At 39.7% G+C, this 18750-nt stretch overlaps 1 protein-coding gene and 1 pseudogene across 1 annotated transcript in view; both read right to left on the minus strand.

The window, feature by feature from the left end:
• The window catches only part of KCNB2 (potassium voltage-gated channel subfamily B member 2), a 389784-nt gene that overhangs the window by 204383 nt on the left and 166651 nt on the right, over positions 1-18750 (minus strand). The window lies entirely within an intron of this gene.
• LOC142871983 (uncharacterized) lies at positions 4005-4131 on the minus strand (annotated as a pseudogene).

The following is an 18750-nucleotide window of genomic DNA, read 5'->3' on the forward strand; positions in this document are numbered from 1 at the left end:
ACTATTCTCCATAATTCTTATCTTAGCATTTGAGGCAGGTATTCAGTACTGAAAGGCAGGGGAAAAACTCAATTTATGACCTAGCCAATTTATTCCCTTAGTATTCTTTGAGCCTCAGTTTTCTTATATGCAAAAAGTGTAGGGGGGAACCCCACAACAACACCCAACTTATAGATTTGTTATCATAATGAATAATTTATTAAACATTAGAATACTGAATCCTCATAAACTATAGTATATGTAAAAGCTTTGATCATTAACTGTGGCTTATAATAAGCATTCAGTTAGTGATAGCTCTTGTTATATTATCATTACAGAAGGAAACCTCATTGTCCAACTAAAGGTTGGTCTAGTCCATGGAAGACCCTGGCCTTCTTTGTTAAGCCACCAGGCTAACTGTTTTCAAAGCAAAATGCATTTCACAGGATACAATAGGATAAGAACTTGCCGATGAAATGGGGACCAGTGAGTAAAACACTACTGCCCATTTTGCCAGCAAGACCAGGGATAGGGCTTACAGCCTGATGTGACACTTGGCTTGTCCTTAAAAATGTGCTCCTTCTTCTCTTTCTTCTCCTTCTCCTCTACCCCCCTTCCCCCTTTCCCTTTCCTTTCTATATGTGAATCTACAGAAGGAAACATATATTATGAATTGTTTGTTTTTCCTTTTAGGGGTAGTAGTCATCATTAAATAAAGGCAAAGTAAAAGGACACTTGAGCACATATTTAGAATAATATAAGTAACACATTAAATAATCCGTTAGAATAAAAAGCAAGTTAATTAATTTCTTAAATGATGTGCTCAAAAACCCAAGGTTTGGCCTTTGCACATGGTGTGCCCTCCGTCAGGAATCCTGCACACCATCCTTGTCTTCGCCTGGCTAGTGCCTATTCATCCTTCAGAGGTTGCATCATAAATATAATATTATTTCTTCTAAAAATGCCTCCTGCAACTCTTGAAGAATGAGCAAGGGTTTCCCTCCTATATGTTCTTGTGCATCCTTTAGCATAGACCTTGTTAGATGTTACTGAAGTTGCCAGTTTGCATATCTGACTCTTCAGTGTGAATGTACAGGTCACAATGGAAGAAAGAGTGAGCCTGGATCTTATAATGAACCTGGCACAAGCAGGCAACGTGGAAGTCATCAGTGCTACTCACAAATATTCCTGGCTCCTTGCCTCCTGGGCACAGGACAGGATTGCACTTCCTGTCCTTTCCTTGGTTGTGTCCAACTGTGCAGAGTGCTCTAGTCAACTAGTTTCATGTTGAAGTAAAAGGTACCACTTCTGGGTCAGAGCAATCAATTGTCGGCACAAGACCCTAAACAGCTCTCTTTCCTCTGCCAAGAACATCAGCAGCTTCCCAGATCAGGGCTGCTCCATCAGTCTGGATCCTACAGCGAGGACAATGCTGACCAGAGCCCTTCAATGACCCGCGATGGACACAAGAGCAAGAGACAAATCTGGTCACTGTTGACCACTGAGATTTTGGCAGTGTTTGTTATTAGCATAACTCAGCCCATCTGGATACATGAAGTCCATAATATTGACGAATGAATAAAGAAGAAATAGCACTCTGACCTCTCTATTTGCTTAAATAGCCTTGAGAGGTCTTCTAATCCATCGTCTCTTATTCAGAAAAGTCCGTATTTTAAATTTAGTTCCTTCTTAAAATCTCTAGAGATGACCAGAAGTATATTTGGATGTTTAATAATGTCTTGGTTAGGAATTCTTCTTTGTATCTAACCAGGGAGGTGGCATAATGCAGTGTCCCTGGCCAGACTGAAAGGTCCTCTGTGGTCTCATGCTATTGAGTCTGATACCTTGTGGCCAGACCATTGGTAGCTCAGTATGAGGCCAAACATCGCCATTACTGTGGTGGGGAGGATCCCGCTGGTCTTCCCATCCACTTTTCCATTAGTTTCTGCTGTTCTGAACACACACACACACACACACACTCACATACACACACACTCACACACACTCTCTCTCTCACACACACACGCTCTCCTTTCACTACAGTTCAAAATATGCAGATGGTTCTGCATATTTGCAGAATATGCAGAATATGGCCTCACCATAACTGAGGCTGTATTCTTCAGATCAGTTCATTATTGGCTCTCATTAGTGTCTTTAGATACATAATTTATAATTTTCAAGTACTGGCTTCCTATTTGGGGATTATTATATGATTTGAGAGAGATAATGTATGGGAAACATAGTAGAATTGTAAAGTATCAGCCACATTCTGTGGCATGAGATTTGAAGGGGACCCAGAAGGCAAAACTAACCTTAAATTGCCAACATTCCTTTGTACTAGTGTCTCTCAGAGGCCTTTATAAAGTTTAAATACATCACTTGTGGATGGATTGAAATGAATTCATTACTGCCCTAAAATATCTGCCAGCTAACATGTTCCTGAGAGCACTGGCACACAAGACAAAAATGTTTTGATGGATGGAGGGGACAGGGAAGTGCAGACTGAAGGCCATGAACATCTAGGGTGTAGGCTGCTGAAAGGGCAGGAAGAGACAAACGGCTTCTACTTTGTGGCTTCATCCAGGATCAGGGCAGATGTTTCCCACAGCTAAACAACCATTTGACTATTAGAGGCGTCTCTGGAAGAAACATCTGTCCTTTCTGGGTACATAGTAACTTACTCAGTGGCTTCCATTACCATCAAACAGATAATCTTTAAGAAGGTTAACCAAATTTCACACAGTTAGAAAATCTGTCTTGGCAATCTTCTTTTGTCTTTACTCCATGCCAATGAAAATTTTAAATTTTTTTGTGTTACAGTGAAAGTGATAGAGACAGACTAGGGGGATTTACTTCTTTTTTTCTTTCAGGAGGAAGAAAAATTTTACTATTCTGCTCTTCCAGACATATTTGCCCAGAGGGGTTAAGCTCAAACTACTGGGCACTTGATGAAAATATGTAAAAGGGCAGTAAATAATGTCAGTGTTCAGAGAGGGCAATATTATCAGAAGGTAAACGAGGTGTCACTTTTTTCAGTGCCCGCCATTTTTTACTGGCCGCTCCTTAACAACCTGGCAGGGTTGTTAGGCAATTTACATGTTAGGCTACTGATGTCCACGAGGTAGAAAGGGGATCCTGGGAAACAGTCTGATTTCTAACATCTCTTAGTCACTAAGGCTGCAGATAAAAATAGGATAGGGATAAGAATAACCTTATGCCAGATTCTCATTCTTTAAACCATGTCAGGCTTTGGAAACACATTGCTCCCATTATTATGAAGAAATAGAGGTGAAAAGACATCATTATGAGGTCCAAAGGTAAGACTTGGAAAAGAATTTAACCACATGTCTCTGATATAAAACAAGTCTGCACTTGCTTCCTGGCTTGGGGGGGGGCGGGCGCGAGGGAAGGGCAGACTAATGAAGATCCTGAAAGCAAAGACTGAGAAGTAATCACTCTTTCCACTATTAAAAGGGTAAAATGTCTGAATAATTAACACCAGTGCAAAAAAGCTTGCAGGGAGATTTGAGGCTTGTTCCAACCCTTGATGAGAAAAGCATTAACTCTAAGATAATGCACCAGAAGATGGCATTCTCTGAAATCAATGACAACTTCCAGTCCATACTCAACTATTGATTCTTTATGGTACCGGGATAAAGTCATTTTAGATGATCTCAGCAAATTAGAACAAAATTTTAGATTCACTTCCATGAGCACTTAGCTGTTTCTCCTACAATTGCACTGTTGAAATAATGTCCTTTCCAAAGAAAGAAGAAACTAAGCCAAATAAATAACAAAAATCCCACTTTTCAGATGAAGCCAAGTTTCTTTTTACCGTCCATACTGGAAATCATTCATTTGCTCCCCAGATATACTTCCTCCTTCCTCATCTTGCCCTGGGCTCTGGAAGGTCCACCCTGGGCCTGGAGTGGACACCAGTAGGCCCCTTTGCACTCTGGCTTCCTGTTGGGATTGGCCATTGAGCACACAGGTGAGAGAGCCTGGCTGTGTAGGCCGTGGAGTCATAGTGGTCTGGCCACATCCCTCACCCCAGGTCTCTCTCTCTCTCTCTTTTTCAAGGACATATCAGATGTTAAACTGATAAGAAGAGATACTACACATGATCTTAGCCAAGAGGTAGAGAGAAGCGATGCCGTCTTACCCCAGGTCTCAGCTCCTGTCAGGGGCTCTCTCTACACAATCCTCCATGTGTCTGGTTCTCATTTCCTCAACTCTTCAGGCCTGCGGTGGGGACAGAGCCCTCTTCCCACCACTTCTCGGGGCTCTCCTCTCTGCTCCACCTTTGTAAAGAGTCCCTTTTTCACACTCTCCACAAACCACATTTGAGTGTGCTAAAGCGGTCTGTTTCTTAATGGCTGAGACCCTGATGGCTTATTTGATAGTAGAAGAGTGTATTTCCCAGGCCATACCTTGAAGATTCGGAAAATGGGGGGGGGGTGAATTCCTGTGAACAGGAAGAATGTTAAACCTTATTCGCGTTATATTTTTCTTATTTAGAAGGGATGCCACTTTTCATTCTTGAGCTCCAAATAACCTCTTTATGGGGTGCAGAATGTTGGTGGGACTTCTACACATGTAGAGATGAACTGCTTCCGGAGCATGTGCTTATAGGAGTAGTGGGGTTAGGCTCTCTGATACCGTCCTGCTCATATCTCTGACACGCCATGCTGCCTCTTGATCCACTCTGCACTCTGTAGAATGGAGATTAATAAAACAAGAACCCAAGCAACCCAACCAAACACAAAGCTATGCTTGAAGATCATTGATCAGGCAGCTGCTAAAGGAGAAGGAAAAGAGAAATACAGGCACAACTAGGAGGTTGCTTGAGAATATAAAGGCACCCGCCAGCCATTCTCTTCATCCTCTCTGGGCTTCCAAGAAGAATTTCAATTACAGCCTAAGGAACTTACATTAGAGATTTAAAACAGAGCCACTTTCTGTCTGCGGAGTTTACTACCTTTTAAAACATTAAAATGGGTGAATAAGACAAGCTGTATAGTCACTTTCTCCAGATGTCTTGGTGGTTTAGTTTCTTCCCTCTCTGGGATGGTTTAGTTCTGGCTCCCCCTGAAGGCAGAGTTTGAGATTAAAAGACCTCTCAAGGTCCCTTCTTAGCCCCTAAAGTACTCATCAGAAAGCACATACTTTTACAAGGTCATGTGCAGAATGCAGTGCGGTTGGCAAAACCGCAAAGAAGTCCCGGAGTAGGGGCGCGAAGGGAAAGCAGCTCAGCGGAGACGCAGCGGGGTGAGGAACACACACCCTCCCCAAGCACAGACCCTCGCACAGCGACCGGGCTGTGGGCAGCACAACGGCAGAGCACATTTGTGTCTTGTAATATTCTTTTGAGAAGTATGTGAGTATAAAACCATGAGACGGTATCGTTCTTTTAACAAACCTGTAGCAACTTTGCCCATCATTCTCCTTCAAAGGGGACTTTATATAAAAATTATAAAGCATTTTAAAAATGATACGTGAGACCACGTTTATTTTCCTAACTCATGGAGTGTTCAGCACAGCAGTGTGTACGGATGGAAACAATATGATTCAGGGGATGGTTAAAAAAAAAAAAAGCTATAAATCCCTGTGCCTATATGCATGAGGAAAAACCTGGCACTGTGACACTAATTGGCAATTTACCTCTCTCGGGAAATAAAACAGCAATCCTGATGCCTGCAGTCATCTTAAAGGAAAGGCCTTTTATTTAATATGGGTCACTGTGGACTACACACTTATTTATTTTTTACCTTTCAAAAAAATTGTGGTTGGTGGTTTGAACCTAACACTTTGAGCCAAAACCCAGGATGCAATCCATCAACGGATCCATAGCAAGTATCAATATTTAGCTATCAGATCAGGGATAGATATTCTTTTTAATTATGGAAACTCAGGCCTTTAGTGAGAGGAGAGAAGGATTAGAGGCTTCCAAAGGGTTTTAAGCTCCCTCATCCCTGACCAGACACGTGCCCCTTCCCTCACTAGCCAGGCCTGCTGTTGGCTCCTCCTGACTGGGAAGCCCCAGCTCTAGGGAAGGGCCTTCTGCCCAGGCCTCTCAGCAACCCCCAAAGAATAGCCCAATCAGGAACCAGGTACCTGTTTTGTCCCTCCACGTCTGAATCTACCTGAGTAACCTGCCTAAAGCCTTCGGTCTTGAAGGACTGAGCCTCTTCTTTGCACCCCATTGAGGGAGCTTGGGGCACCATTATCTAAACACATCACTCCCATGATCCATATGCCAGACAAACCAACTCTGTGCCTCCTAAGATTGTGCCTCTCCATTAGTCTTGACCTTACATTATCCACGGACACCCACATTCTCCAGATGCTCTGGTTCATTGGGCTTGGTTGCCTTCCTCTACCCCCCAGCAAACTCCACTTTAGTGGGTTCTCACTGTCCCCTGAGCTACCCTCCCGCTACGCTACACCCAATCTTAGAGCAGATTAGAGAAATACATTCAGCTCATCCATCTTCACACATTAGAATGACCTGCCAGTGAGATTTACTTCTTCATAGGCATAGTGTCTCTGAGGTTCTTGATCTTTCCTTTTCTTCACTAGTGAGACCTAGTGTAAATTTTTTCTAACATCATATTGTACTCTGTTTTTACATTCTATCAGAAAAACTGGATTGGACCATGTATGGGAATTCCTTGATGGAGTTATAGATTGGGAATGGTTCCTACCTATGAAATCTAGTGACAGGGTGACCAGGTGGGGCTTAGGCAACCTCACAAAGGCTACGTGCAACAGAGTGGCCAGCTAGAGAAACAGGTTCTAGGTATAATAAATCTTTAGCTAAATCACTTTCCTGGAAAATAGCTCGAGCTACAGTCTTTACAAATGATTAGGTAAAGAACACAGTGAGGAATTGAGAAAAGATATCAAAAGGACTCACTCATGTAGAAAGAAAAGGGTCCTTCTGAGCTAACTAAGATTTAAACCACCCTTGGCTTTATGGCTGCCCACATCTTTATACAGTCTGCCCTCCATGTCCATGGGTTCTGTATCTATGAGTTCCACATCGGTGGATTCAACCAACCCCAGATGGAAAACATTCAGAAGTAAAAAAACGATTCAGCAATAAAAAATGATACAAATAAAAAAAAAACCCAGCATACAACTATATGCATAGCATTTACATTGTATTAGGTATTATAACTAATCTAGAGATGATTTAAAGTATACAGGAGGTGTGGGGAGGTTATATGTAGATATTAGGTCATTTTATATCAGGGACTTGAACATGCACAGATTTTGGTATTTGTGTGGGGTAGGGAAAGGTGGAGCCAGCTCCCACCGATACCAAAGGACAACTGTATTTGGAGTCACTGCTACATTCCTCTGCTTTAAGAGAGATCACTCAAAGAGTAACTGCTGATTTATGCTGAAGTCTACTCCATATTTTCAGGTGCTTGGTAGGAGAGTCCTTTTGAAGGCCTCAGGTCCTTTCAAGGACAGAGTCCTACCTGTGCTCCAAGTCCAGGATTACTTAGCTGTTTTATAAACACACACACACACACACACACACACACACACACACACACCCTCACCCTCACAAGCACACTAGCTTTCTCTGATACTGTTTCTGAGAGAGAGCCGTAATAGCTCTGTCATTTCAGTAACTTCTTTTAGACTGCAGATCCCTAGCAAAACTTTAGAATAATAATGCCACTTATTAGATGATTTGGGGCAATTTACTTGCTGTTCTGAACTCCACATTCCTCATTTATAAAATGGGTATACAGCTCTTTAATAAGATCAAATTATGCTAAAAATATTCTACAGATAATGAAGAATGAGCCAAATGTTAGTGGTCATTACTTCCATTCCACTTTGGTAGTGCCCTACAACCTTTATATAAAAGGTTAGTTGCTCAATAAATGCCATTGACTAAATGACTGATAAAGTAATTTGGACCTGAACTCTCTCAATTAACTCTAGTAACAAAGATCTGTTTTTCACAGTCACTGACATTATCCAAGAATAGATTTTCAAGCAGTAAGGTTTACATGTGGGATGATTACCCTCTTGAAGCTGTGGAATGAGAGTTCAAATGAAACTTTACCTACTCTGTTTAAATTTGTAAGCATAGAATCCAAGGGAATACACTAGTAGGAGTCATATTAATAGAATGATGCTTGGAAGGTTACTGTCCAAGAATGACATCCCTTTCCATCCAGTGCTTCCTCCTTATTCACTCCCCATTTTCAGGGTTGTTTTCAGGGTGTTCAGTGAGCTCATACTTCTTTTCTCACAACTAACCCCTAAACCATTTTAACTACCTATTACTGTCAGATTTTTTTTTTTGGCTATTCTTTCCTCTTATTTCCTACCCTGATCTCAGCAAAGAAGTCCCTTCCTTGGAGGATGGAGCTATTGGTGGCCAGCAGCTCTCATCTGAGACCCTCCCTGGAAATTGTCTGAAGCTGAAGAGATACTTTGCTCAAGATAGCGGGGCAGCCTGTACCCAAGGACTGGTCATATATAGGTATAAACCCAGTCCCCTTCGCCCCAGCTGTTGACAACTGTCAAAGGCTGCCCCACTCCAGAGCAAGCTGAGGGCATGTAGGTGATGTTGCAGGTCAACTTCTTCCTCTGCCCAATCCAACTCCCATGCTCCTCTGTGCTCCCCCATAGGTGTTGATCTCAGGGGCACATCCTCATAAACTGCTGCCTGCCAATCTCCATCTCTGAGCGGCTTCCCCCAAGCTGGCCCCTTGACGCCTTTATCTCATGACAGAGGGGAATGTTTGTAACGTTCTGTGTAAGATGACAGCTAAGCTCCTGCCTCCCAGTAGCACCACAACTGAGCTGAGAATTGTGCATAAAATGGCGCAGCTAAGAAAAGAAAAGGTCTTTAACTGCCATACCCTCACCACACTGGCCTTCTGATTAAGCGTTCATTGATATTTACATAAGAGCTCTCAATTGTTGCTCCAGCAAGATGAGAAACAAACCTAAAAGCTTTCTTAATAGAAATGGGATGAGGAAGTGGTCCCTTAATGTTCCTTGTCAGTTTGGAGACAGGCCAGGTCACTGAGCTGAAGGGCAGTCCAAGCACCGTGCCCAGGAAGCAGATGCGGAGCATGCTCTGGGGAATGGATCCCTGGAAACCTACAGGATTCCCAACATTCTCCCCTGAAACTTGGTGACCCAGCTACTTCCTGAGTCTTTTCTAAAGCATAATAATAGCTTCACACCACAACTCCCTGCCAGAGCTGGTAGGCCAGGCTGAAAGGACTCCCTGAACAGAACACAACATTTAACAGCTCAAGTCTACTATTTTTCTTACAGATTCCTGGCAGAAACTAGCTTTTGAATTAAATGAACAGCCCATCATAGTTCAATTTCTCCACATCGTTTCTTTCCTTCTGCGAGTGGCAGCCTGGGACAGTGAGGGTCTGATGAGATTAGCCCTCCCCTCCTCTTCCCTGTGCAAGGAGTCCGAGGTTTCTGAACAGCCACTCGCAAAGTAATTGACTGCATGTCCTATTTTCCAGCCTCCAGGGGACAAAACACAAAGTGAAAACAAAACCAGGCCACATACAGACCAGGTTCATAATTTTAGTATACTGACAATAGGAACAGGTACAGACTCGATAGTGCTGGCACAATCTGAGTGGTGTTATTTGAAGATACACATTTCTGCCTGTGTTCAGAAACTCCTAACTGTCTTGGTCTCAGTGGGGCGTTCCCCAGAAGTTGACAAGCTGGAGGGTGGAGAAGACACTGGGTTAGCTGGAAATGAGAGCAATGTTGAGCCAGTTCCTCCACTCTCAAAAGGGAGTTGACATAGAACTCGAACTATGAAAGTTTAGTTTATGTTTTGAGCAAGTGCACTGCCAACAACAATATGTTCTAACACAGGGTTAGGATGGGGTTATGACCTCATTATCAGTGACAAAGATGAAGATGAAAGTTTGCCTAATGCTTTGTGTTTTGCTAGTTTTTTGTTTTGTTTTGTTTTGACCTAAATTAGGATACTCACTATAAAAAACTTGGAAAATATACCTAATTGAAAAGTTGAAAAGAAGAAAATTAAAATTACCTGTGATCTCACCTTTCAAAAATAATAATTGTTAATACTTTGGATAACATGTAGGATGTTTGTATGTATAGTATCATATCTATTCTATATGAAAAAGTACTGCTTTGTAAGTTTTTTCCCACTTAATTATCATATGTACATGTCATTTTAAATGGTTGCATAGTTTTCCATTTTATGTGTGATCCATATGTTATTTAACCATTCCCCCAACTAAGTAGGTGTTTTCCATTTTTTGCTATGATAACATCAACCTCACAGCTGAATCTCTGCACATATGAACATATACATGATTATTTCCTTAGGATAAGTTTCTTAGAAATAGTTATGAAAAGGTCCCTTTAATGTTAATTTTATCTATTGTATCCTATCCTCTTTCTTGGTCAAGGAAGTACGAAAAAATGGAAGTAAGGGAAAGTTAAAAAATAAAAAAAAAAGAATCTACAGAAAGAGATAGGTGTAATGTCAAATACCACAGCCCATATTGCATCTCTGCAGTTGTCAACATGCTGTGGGAAGCTAGGCAGTGAGGATGCTAGAGGATGCTGTGACTAATTGATAACTTGGTCACTCACTAAATGACTTCCACTGCTATGGGATGTGCTTGCTTTTATGTAACTGGTTAATTTCTTAAATACTAAATGCAAAGAAATAGTTAAAAACATTTTTAACTATGTAGCCACCTGTTTAATTTTAATTTGAAATATGCTAGAGCAGTGACTCTCAAACCTTACTGTGACTCAGAATCGCCTGGAGGGCTTGTGGCTGCTGAGCCCTATCCTCAGAGTTCAGGATATGGAAGGTGGCGGGGGGAGCGTGGTGAGGGGAGCATCTGTACTTCTAACAATTGCCAGATGATGTTGGTGCTGCTGGGACAAGAATCACACCTTGAAAAACTACAGTTTTTGAGGAACTTTCAGTACATACTTTCTTGTTTTTATTCAAATGTTGCCTCATGTTAGAAAAAAAATCACTTTTTATGTCAATAATGGCTTTCCAAATTACCCTGGTTTGGTAAGTTTGAACTTTCTGAAATTGAATTGAATTTTCTGAAATAGCGGGCCTTCTTTCTTTCTTTATTTCTTATAGAGAGAGGGTCTTGCTATGTTGCCCAGGCTTGAGTGCAGTGGCTATTTATGTGATCGCAGAGCACTGGAATGATCCTCCTGCCTCAGCCTCAGTAGGGACTACAGGTGCTATGCCACCACTGTGGGACTCAGCTGGGACTACAGGTGCTATGCCACCACTGTGCCTGGCTGCTATTTCTAACGCAAATCCAATTTCTAGGTGGAGATGATTCCTTAGGTAAAATCTTTGCTGAGTAGCATGTAGCAGGTATTTAGCTGGAAAGTTAGGTACTGAAAAGACATGGATACTATCTAAAGTAAAAGTAAAAATATTAATCATGATGATGATGATAAAAGTTGACATTAACTGAGTGCTTATTATGGGACTTTCACAAACACTTTACAAGTATTATCTCACTTAATCCACACTGCAATTGTAGGAGGCGACTACTATTCCATTTTTTTCCTAAGACAAGGAGGCTGAGGCATATTTCACATGCTATGGAAAGTGAACTGTTTGCTCAGTTATCTGCTGTAACAGTCTATTTCAAATATAGACCTTGAAATACCCCAAATAATAGCAAAAGACAATCTAATAAGCTTCAACACTAAGGCAGCAGTGGTGTTTACATTGATTAAATAGTAATTTGCTCAGATCAATACATATGAGTCTTGCATATGAATGACTGGGATAATATGAAGTAGCAGTTAAAGTTTCTTGGGATGATAATCCCATTTTAGATACATGCAGGAAGGATTTTTTGTTTTAAATCAGATTGATTAATTACACGAAGCCATTATTTTTTGTTTGCTTTTCCCATAGATAGACTGACAAATAGAAAAAAATAAACCCTTCTCAGTACAGGGAAACAATAATTGATAAAAAGAAAGGATTTTACTAAAATGAGGAACTTTTAGCACATCCATGTTTCATAATGGTCCCTAAAAGTTAGCATAACGATTTATACAGAAAACTGGCTCTTACATAATAAAACAGAATACAAGATCAGAAAGGGGCTGTTGCATATGATCCCTGTGCTTCCCTGGTTTCCTTATGCTGCTCTCACTGTCCGTGGGTCCTTCCACTGTGTCTTTCCCACATCTTACTGAACTTGAAGGCTTGGGTCAAATACTCATTCTCCAAGTCAGGGATTCTTAACCTAGAGTCTAGCCACACATTTGTGCATACACACATCCCACATGAGTGTACACAAACACACACACACACACATACACCACACACCTCCAGTAAACCTCACTAACTCTTTGGAATTATATGCATAATGGGAGGTATATTTTTCTGAAGAAAAAAGTCTGTTGCCTTTATCAGTTTCTCCAAGAGATTCATGTTTTCCTTAATTCCCCCAGACTGAAATCGTCTCTTCCTTGTGAATTATCCTATCGCTTTATACAACTCTCATGCCACTTAGCATATGTATCCTACTTATTTTTGTTTTATCTCCTTGCTAGATTATAAACCCCTTTAGTACAGAGTCCATGTTTGATTCATCCTTGGATGTTTACCCATGCACTTAGTACAGAAAAAGCCCTTAATAAGTATTTATAGAAGGAAGTGAAAAATAAAAGAAGGGAAGAAGGAAGGGAAACTTCAAACACCGTCAGATTTATCCCCACGTCTCCTGACAAGGTTACACCAAACCACCTCCAATAGATGACTCTGTGAGTGCCGGATACTAAATCACTTTAGAAAAATCAACTTTCTCAGTGTGGTTCACTGGCTACAGCCTAGGACCACGATTTGACTCAATCTATATTCTATCTCAGTCATTAATGTGACGTGTCACCTTGTGTAGCTAATGCCCAATTTGCAAGAGGTCTTGGAAAATACAAAGCAGATAGAAAATATTAAGTAGTTAGGATGAAAAAATTGCTGGAATGAATTGGCTATGTTAATGACCAAAGTTTTATCAGTGATTCATTCAGGGGTTATGAAAACACTGATGTGTTAAAACTCAGTTCTAGGAAATACATGGGGATGAGTTGAATTAGTCAAGAATAGATAAATTATGCCATGAAAAAAAGAGAATATTTGGTAATGTTATTGTTTAATTTGCTGATGGCTTTGCCTTTGTCATTTAAAAGAACCTCTTCCTCTGAACATAGATCTTTGAATGAATGAATGAAGTGAGATGTCTGAAATAGATTTAGAAGGCTCTCACTTTGAAAAATGCTCATTTTTGTCAGATTACCTGACTAATTTTTAAAACTCTGTCATCTTTGACAACATTTACCATAGTATCATAATTGTGAACACAGAAAAATGTGTCACTCTCTAGGTAAATTCTATATTAATTTGAATACCTAGTCCCTACTTTTGGAAGCAGATATTTTATTGTTAAATAGGAGGAAATTATTGAAGTGCACAATTTCCAGTGCTGACAGTGTGAAGCTTCTAGGTAGAAGAAACATTAAACATTCTACTTTTATTAAAATGTGAAATTTTTATTTCCTTATTTCCTTCTCAAAATTGGAGGAAAGAGTCAAGGCAGAAGAAGAGAAGTTGATAGTTATTTATAACTAATGATAACTATTTCCATATGTTTGGCACTTACTTTATGCCAAGTACAGCGGTATTTATTTAACATTAATTCTATCATTTAGTCCTCAAAAGATCCCTCTAAACAGGGTATATTATTAATCCGTTTTTCAGATGAGGAAATACGGGCTTATAATAGTTTAGCTTTATAAAATTTTATAAAGGTTTAGCTTAATACAGTTAATGACTTACAGTTAATTGTGACAAAAATATATGTGTCTTTGTTTTCAAGAGAAAAACAGCAATCACTTTAAGAGCCTGAAACATAACAGTTCAATAAGTTGAACAAATAAAATATTTATTCTATTAATTATTTATTTTATTATTTATTCATATTAATGAATAATTTACTAATTTAATAGTGATTATTTGAATCAATTGAAGAGCCTGAAACATGGAGTTTAGTAACTTGAACAAATAAAGTATTTATTTTTCCTATTATTTATTTTATTAATTTATATTTTACTAATTTAGCAATTAATTAATTTCTATTTATTTTATTGATTCGAATTGTACTTTTACCTCTTTGATTAGAACAAGGTGATCACACATGTTCTAAAACTTTTTCTTGAAAACAGCCATTATTACTATTTATTGCTTGATCTTGCTTGATAACGTTAGGTAATGCACACTTCATATTTTTAAAAAAATACATTTGCGAATGGCCCATACTAATGAATTAGTATCTAACATCCTCTATTTTGTTATATCTGGCAAGATTTGAGAACCCTCTATTTATTAATGTCTATGTCTATGTAGAAGTCTCCATCTTCTATAACATTTTTTATATTTTTATTTTATTATTTATATTATATCTATGAGAAAGAGCCTTGCTCTGTTGCCTGGCTAGAGTGCAGTGATATCATCATAGCTCACTGCAACCTCAAACTCCTGGGCTCAAGCGATCCTCTTGCCTCAGCCTCCTGAGTAGCTGGGACTACAGGCATGTGCCACCATGCCTGGCTAATTTTTCTATTTTTAGTACAGATGGGATCTCCCTCTTGCTCAGGCTGTCTCGAACTTTCGACCTCAAGCGATCGTCTGGCGTCGGCCTCCCAGAATGCTAGGATTACAAGCATGAGTCACTGTGCCCAACTTTCTATAACACTTTGATCAAGATTTGCTATACATATTTTTTTAAAAATTGTTTTTATTTAAAAATTGCTGCTACGTGATGGATTTGTTTTTGGCCTTTAGAATGATCACTTAAGGCAGATTTCTCTTTAAAATGCAGGAATATACACACAGAACAAATTCACAGAGTACATAAAGCTTTCTGAATACTGAAGAGGTCTTCCAGTCAAAGAGACAAAAGGAAAAAGATATATTTGTGAGTGAACAGATGTGGCACGTCTCACATGCAAACTTGCTGATTTTACTCTAAAAGTCAGTCTTCTTCCCCACCACCTTATGCAAAGTAAAGGACTTTGCATGCCTGCAAGAGGATATTTTAAGGAATGACCTTTTCAGAATAAACAAACAAAAATTAAATTAGGCCTAGAGTACTTCCATATCCTTTAATAGTTCATAATTTAGTTATGATATAATTAATTATTCCTCTTCCTCTCATGAGGACAGCAGATGACATAAAAATGCACAAATTTAATATTGACTTTCTATTTTCTTTCCCAATGTACATATATCATTTGATCCTCAAGATAAACATTCTATATTATGTTTGGAATAATAGTCAATTTGGTACATATTTTCCTATTGTTCAAGAAAGGAAAAAACAGAATGTTGAACTGCAAACCACAGTATTGTGTTAGAAGGAAACCCAGATTTATGATAATTTACGAATTTTTAGGTAAGGAGAGTTGATATTTCTTGTATGCAGGGAATGACAGAAACAAGGAACATTCTTTCCTGGTTATCTCTTTTTCTCTGCTTTTCCTTTTTTTCCTCTCTGGGGACATCCAGTCCAAACTGGAACCCTGTGATTATTGGGAGAGCAGACGTCCACAGACAAGGCCAAACTGGTTAAACTTTAAGTTAGTCCAAGAATGTTTCTGGAATATTATTAACTGACTATATATTTCTGAGCCTGGGACCAATCTGAGGCCAAATGAGTGACATTTTGTACAGGGAGTTGTTGCTTTTTTTAGAACATAGAGCTTGCCCTCTTCCTGGCTGTGGGGTGGACATGCAGGTTGACAGACAGTAGGATTTATGGTCCCTGTGTGATACAGTCTCTCAACAAGTCCCTGAGAACCTTGGACACAGTAAGGACAAAGCTTCACATAAACAGGTGCACTCTGAGACACAACAATAAGTGTCAAGTGGTGCTTTTGCAAAAGGGCCATCCTGGCACCAAAGGAGTGGTCTCCACTTTGTGCAAAGAACAGACATAAATCAGGCGTAAGAGAAGTGCTGTGGGAAGCCCATCCTTCCCAACCACGCCCACCTTTGCTATGTAATCTCAGAGACACGCACACCATCCACCATGTCTGTGGCTGTAACTGAAGGTCAACCAGCAGCAAATGGAAGGAGGTAATGCAGAGAGTACTCAACAACTCATCTGCTAAAATTAGACAAGGCAGCTGACAATGGTGACCAAAACAGAGCTGTCAGATGCTAATGATACCACTGTATTATGATCATCACAATATTCTGTTTTTCTCACTATCAAAAGTAAGTTACAGGCCGGGCGCTGTGGCTCACGCCTGTAATCCTAGCTCTTGGGAGGCCGAGGCGGGTGGATTGCTCAAGGTCAGGAGTTCAAAACCAGCCTGAGCAAGAGCGAGACCCCGTCTCTACTATAAATAGAAAGAAATTAATTGGCCAACTGATATATATATAAAAAATTAGCCGGGCATGGTGGCGCATGCCTGTAGTCCCAGCTACCCGGGAGGCTGAGGCAGAAGGATCACTCGAGCCCAGGAGTTTGAGGTTGCTGTGAGCTAGGACGCCACGGCACTCACTCTAGCCTGGGCAACAAAGCGAGACTCTGTCTCAAAAAAAAAAAAAAAAAAAAAAAAGTAAGTTACATAATGTTATCATTCACAGAAAGCCTTAAAATAAAAGCCTTAAAATAAAACAGCATCTTTGGATGTTGGTGTAATGCTAGATAGAAGATATTGTAGACACTGGAGGGGAAGAACTCTTTCACACTAACTTTTGAAAATAATAACAAACTAATATTCTTAGGTGGGAAACATGGGAAACTGTTCATTCTTCCCACCTACCAAGTGTCTCTGGAAGAGAGCAATGTTTCTTAAACTATCTGTGATAAATGATCTACTTCCCCATTCCACCTCCTTCACAGATACGTTTCTAAAATATAATAAAAATTAATTAATGGAAAAATGAATATAAAAAACCAAAGATGTACAAAACATAAGCCCCCAATTTTTATAATTGGATTCAGCAGACATGGTATATATAAATGCTTACTCTCCATTTCTGTATTTATCTCATCATGAACCACTGAGAAACAACTAACTTGAAGTAGCACTGGAATAGAAAGTTAGTGATCTTTAATCATCTCATGTTGAAATATTGAAATTACACAAGATAAAGGGATAGAAAGGAAATAGAACAGAACATGTAACTATCACTAGAAGAATGATGACATCATGACAACAAAGCTGCCATTGAAGTTCTCTGATGTTCAACTTTGGAGAGTCAAGAAACTCCCAGGCTCTCCGTGAGAATCACTGGACTGAGAATTTTGAGGATATCAAATGATTAGCGAGCTGTTGTACTTGTAGCTGCAATGTATAATTAACCTGTGGCACCTGCAGAGGCTGGATATTATTGCTGCAAACAGATTAGCTCCTTATGCATGAATAAAAACTACCAGTTACATTCACTCTAATAATTAATTATAAGGCTTACAACTTCTGAGACTTCAGGATCTAGAACAGATTATCAACTGGAAGGAGTTTCCCATTGTGCACTGAAATGGCTTTAGTTCAAGTATCTAAGATTTTTCTTTTTATGGCAACTTCAGCATTGGCTGTTATAACAGGATTTAAGTCAACTGGTAAACTTGGTCCAAAATGGTTAATATGAGTCCTCATAGTTAGAAGACCTCATTTTTATTCTGCGAGAAAGTTTGATGCTCCAAGAGGCACAGTGATGTCTGCTGCTAGAGATCAAATCAGAGTATTATAGGGAGTGACAGGCACTGGGGAAGACAAAGCCTATTTTTTAAAACGTCAAGTTACATAAACACTTAATTCAGAAGGGAAACAGATTAAATGCTGCTTTGCCTGCGGGAGCTGAACCAGCCCATCATATGAAAACAGGCACCAAGTCAGCCTGAAACACAGCTCCATTGATGCCGCAAGTTCAGGTAGGTGTCTGGCTGCCCACCAGACTCCTTCTACACATTCAGTTGTCATTATTTTCAGAAGTATGGAGCCAGAGGCTTTTGAAAATGTGAAAGTCAACCAACCTTTTGTGATTTTCAAATGTGAGGCAAATTAGGAGAGTCTTCTTTTACCTGGTACATTAAAAGATACTTAAAAGACAGTTCTGCATGCTTCATGGGCATCTGAACTAAAGAAATTATCTTAATATCCTTTTATAACTTTAACTTAGTAAAGTATAGCTATTCATTTGATGACACATGAAATAAAATGGTCACTTTTTTGGTGGTAAATCGTTAAAAGTTTTATTAAAATCTGAAATCGGGCACTTCAGGAAATGATAGCCTCTAGCCAGCTAGGACTTGGTTACTATCCTCAAGAACGTTCAAGTCTAGTAGGAGTGACAAACCAAGAATTACAGAAAGTGCCAAGTGCTACTAGAGATGTGGGCATGTGTGGGGGTGGATCATGTAAAAGGCAGAAAGACTTCTTGGGGAAATAAGGACACTTATTTTTGGCTTTATTCCCCTAAAGGAGGGATCCTCAACTAGTCTACAGACACTAAGATGATAGTTGATTTAACTGCTGACAGTCAGTAATGACAGCAATTTGCTTTTCAGGAGCAATTTGCTACTTGGGAGCTTCTTGGGAAATAATAATTATCAAATCATATGGTTGCTCATATTGGGCAGCATTTGACAAGTCCACTTTCATCAGAATCAAGATGTTCCATTCATGTCCATTTCTACACGGCACACGATGCATGGC

The sequence above is a fragment of the Microcebus murinus genome, chromosome 7 (assembly GCF_040939455.1).
Source record: "Microcebus murinus isolate Inina chromosome 7, M.murinus_Inina_mat1.0, whole genome shotgun sequence".
Taxonomy (NCBI): Eukaryota; Metazoa; Chordata; class Mammalia; order Primates; family Cheirogaleidae; genus Microcebus; species Microcebus murinus.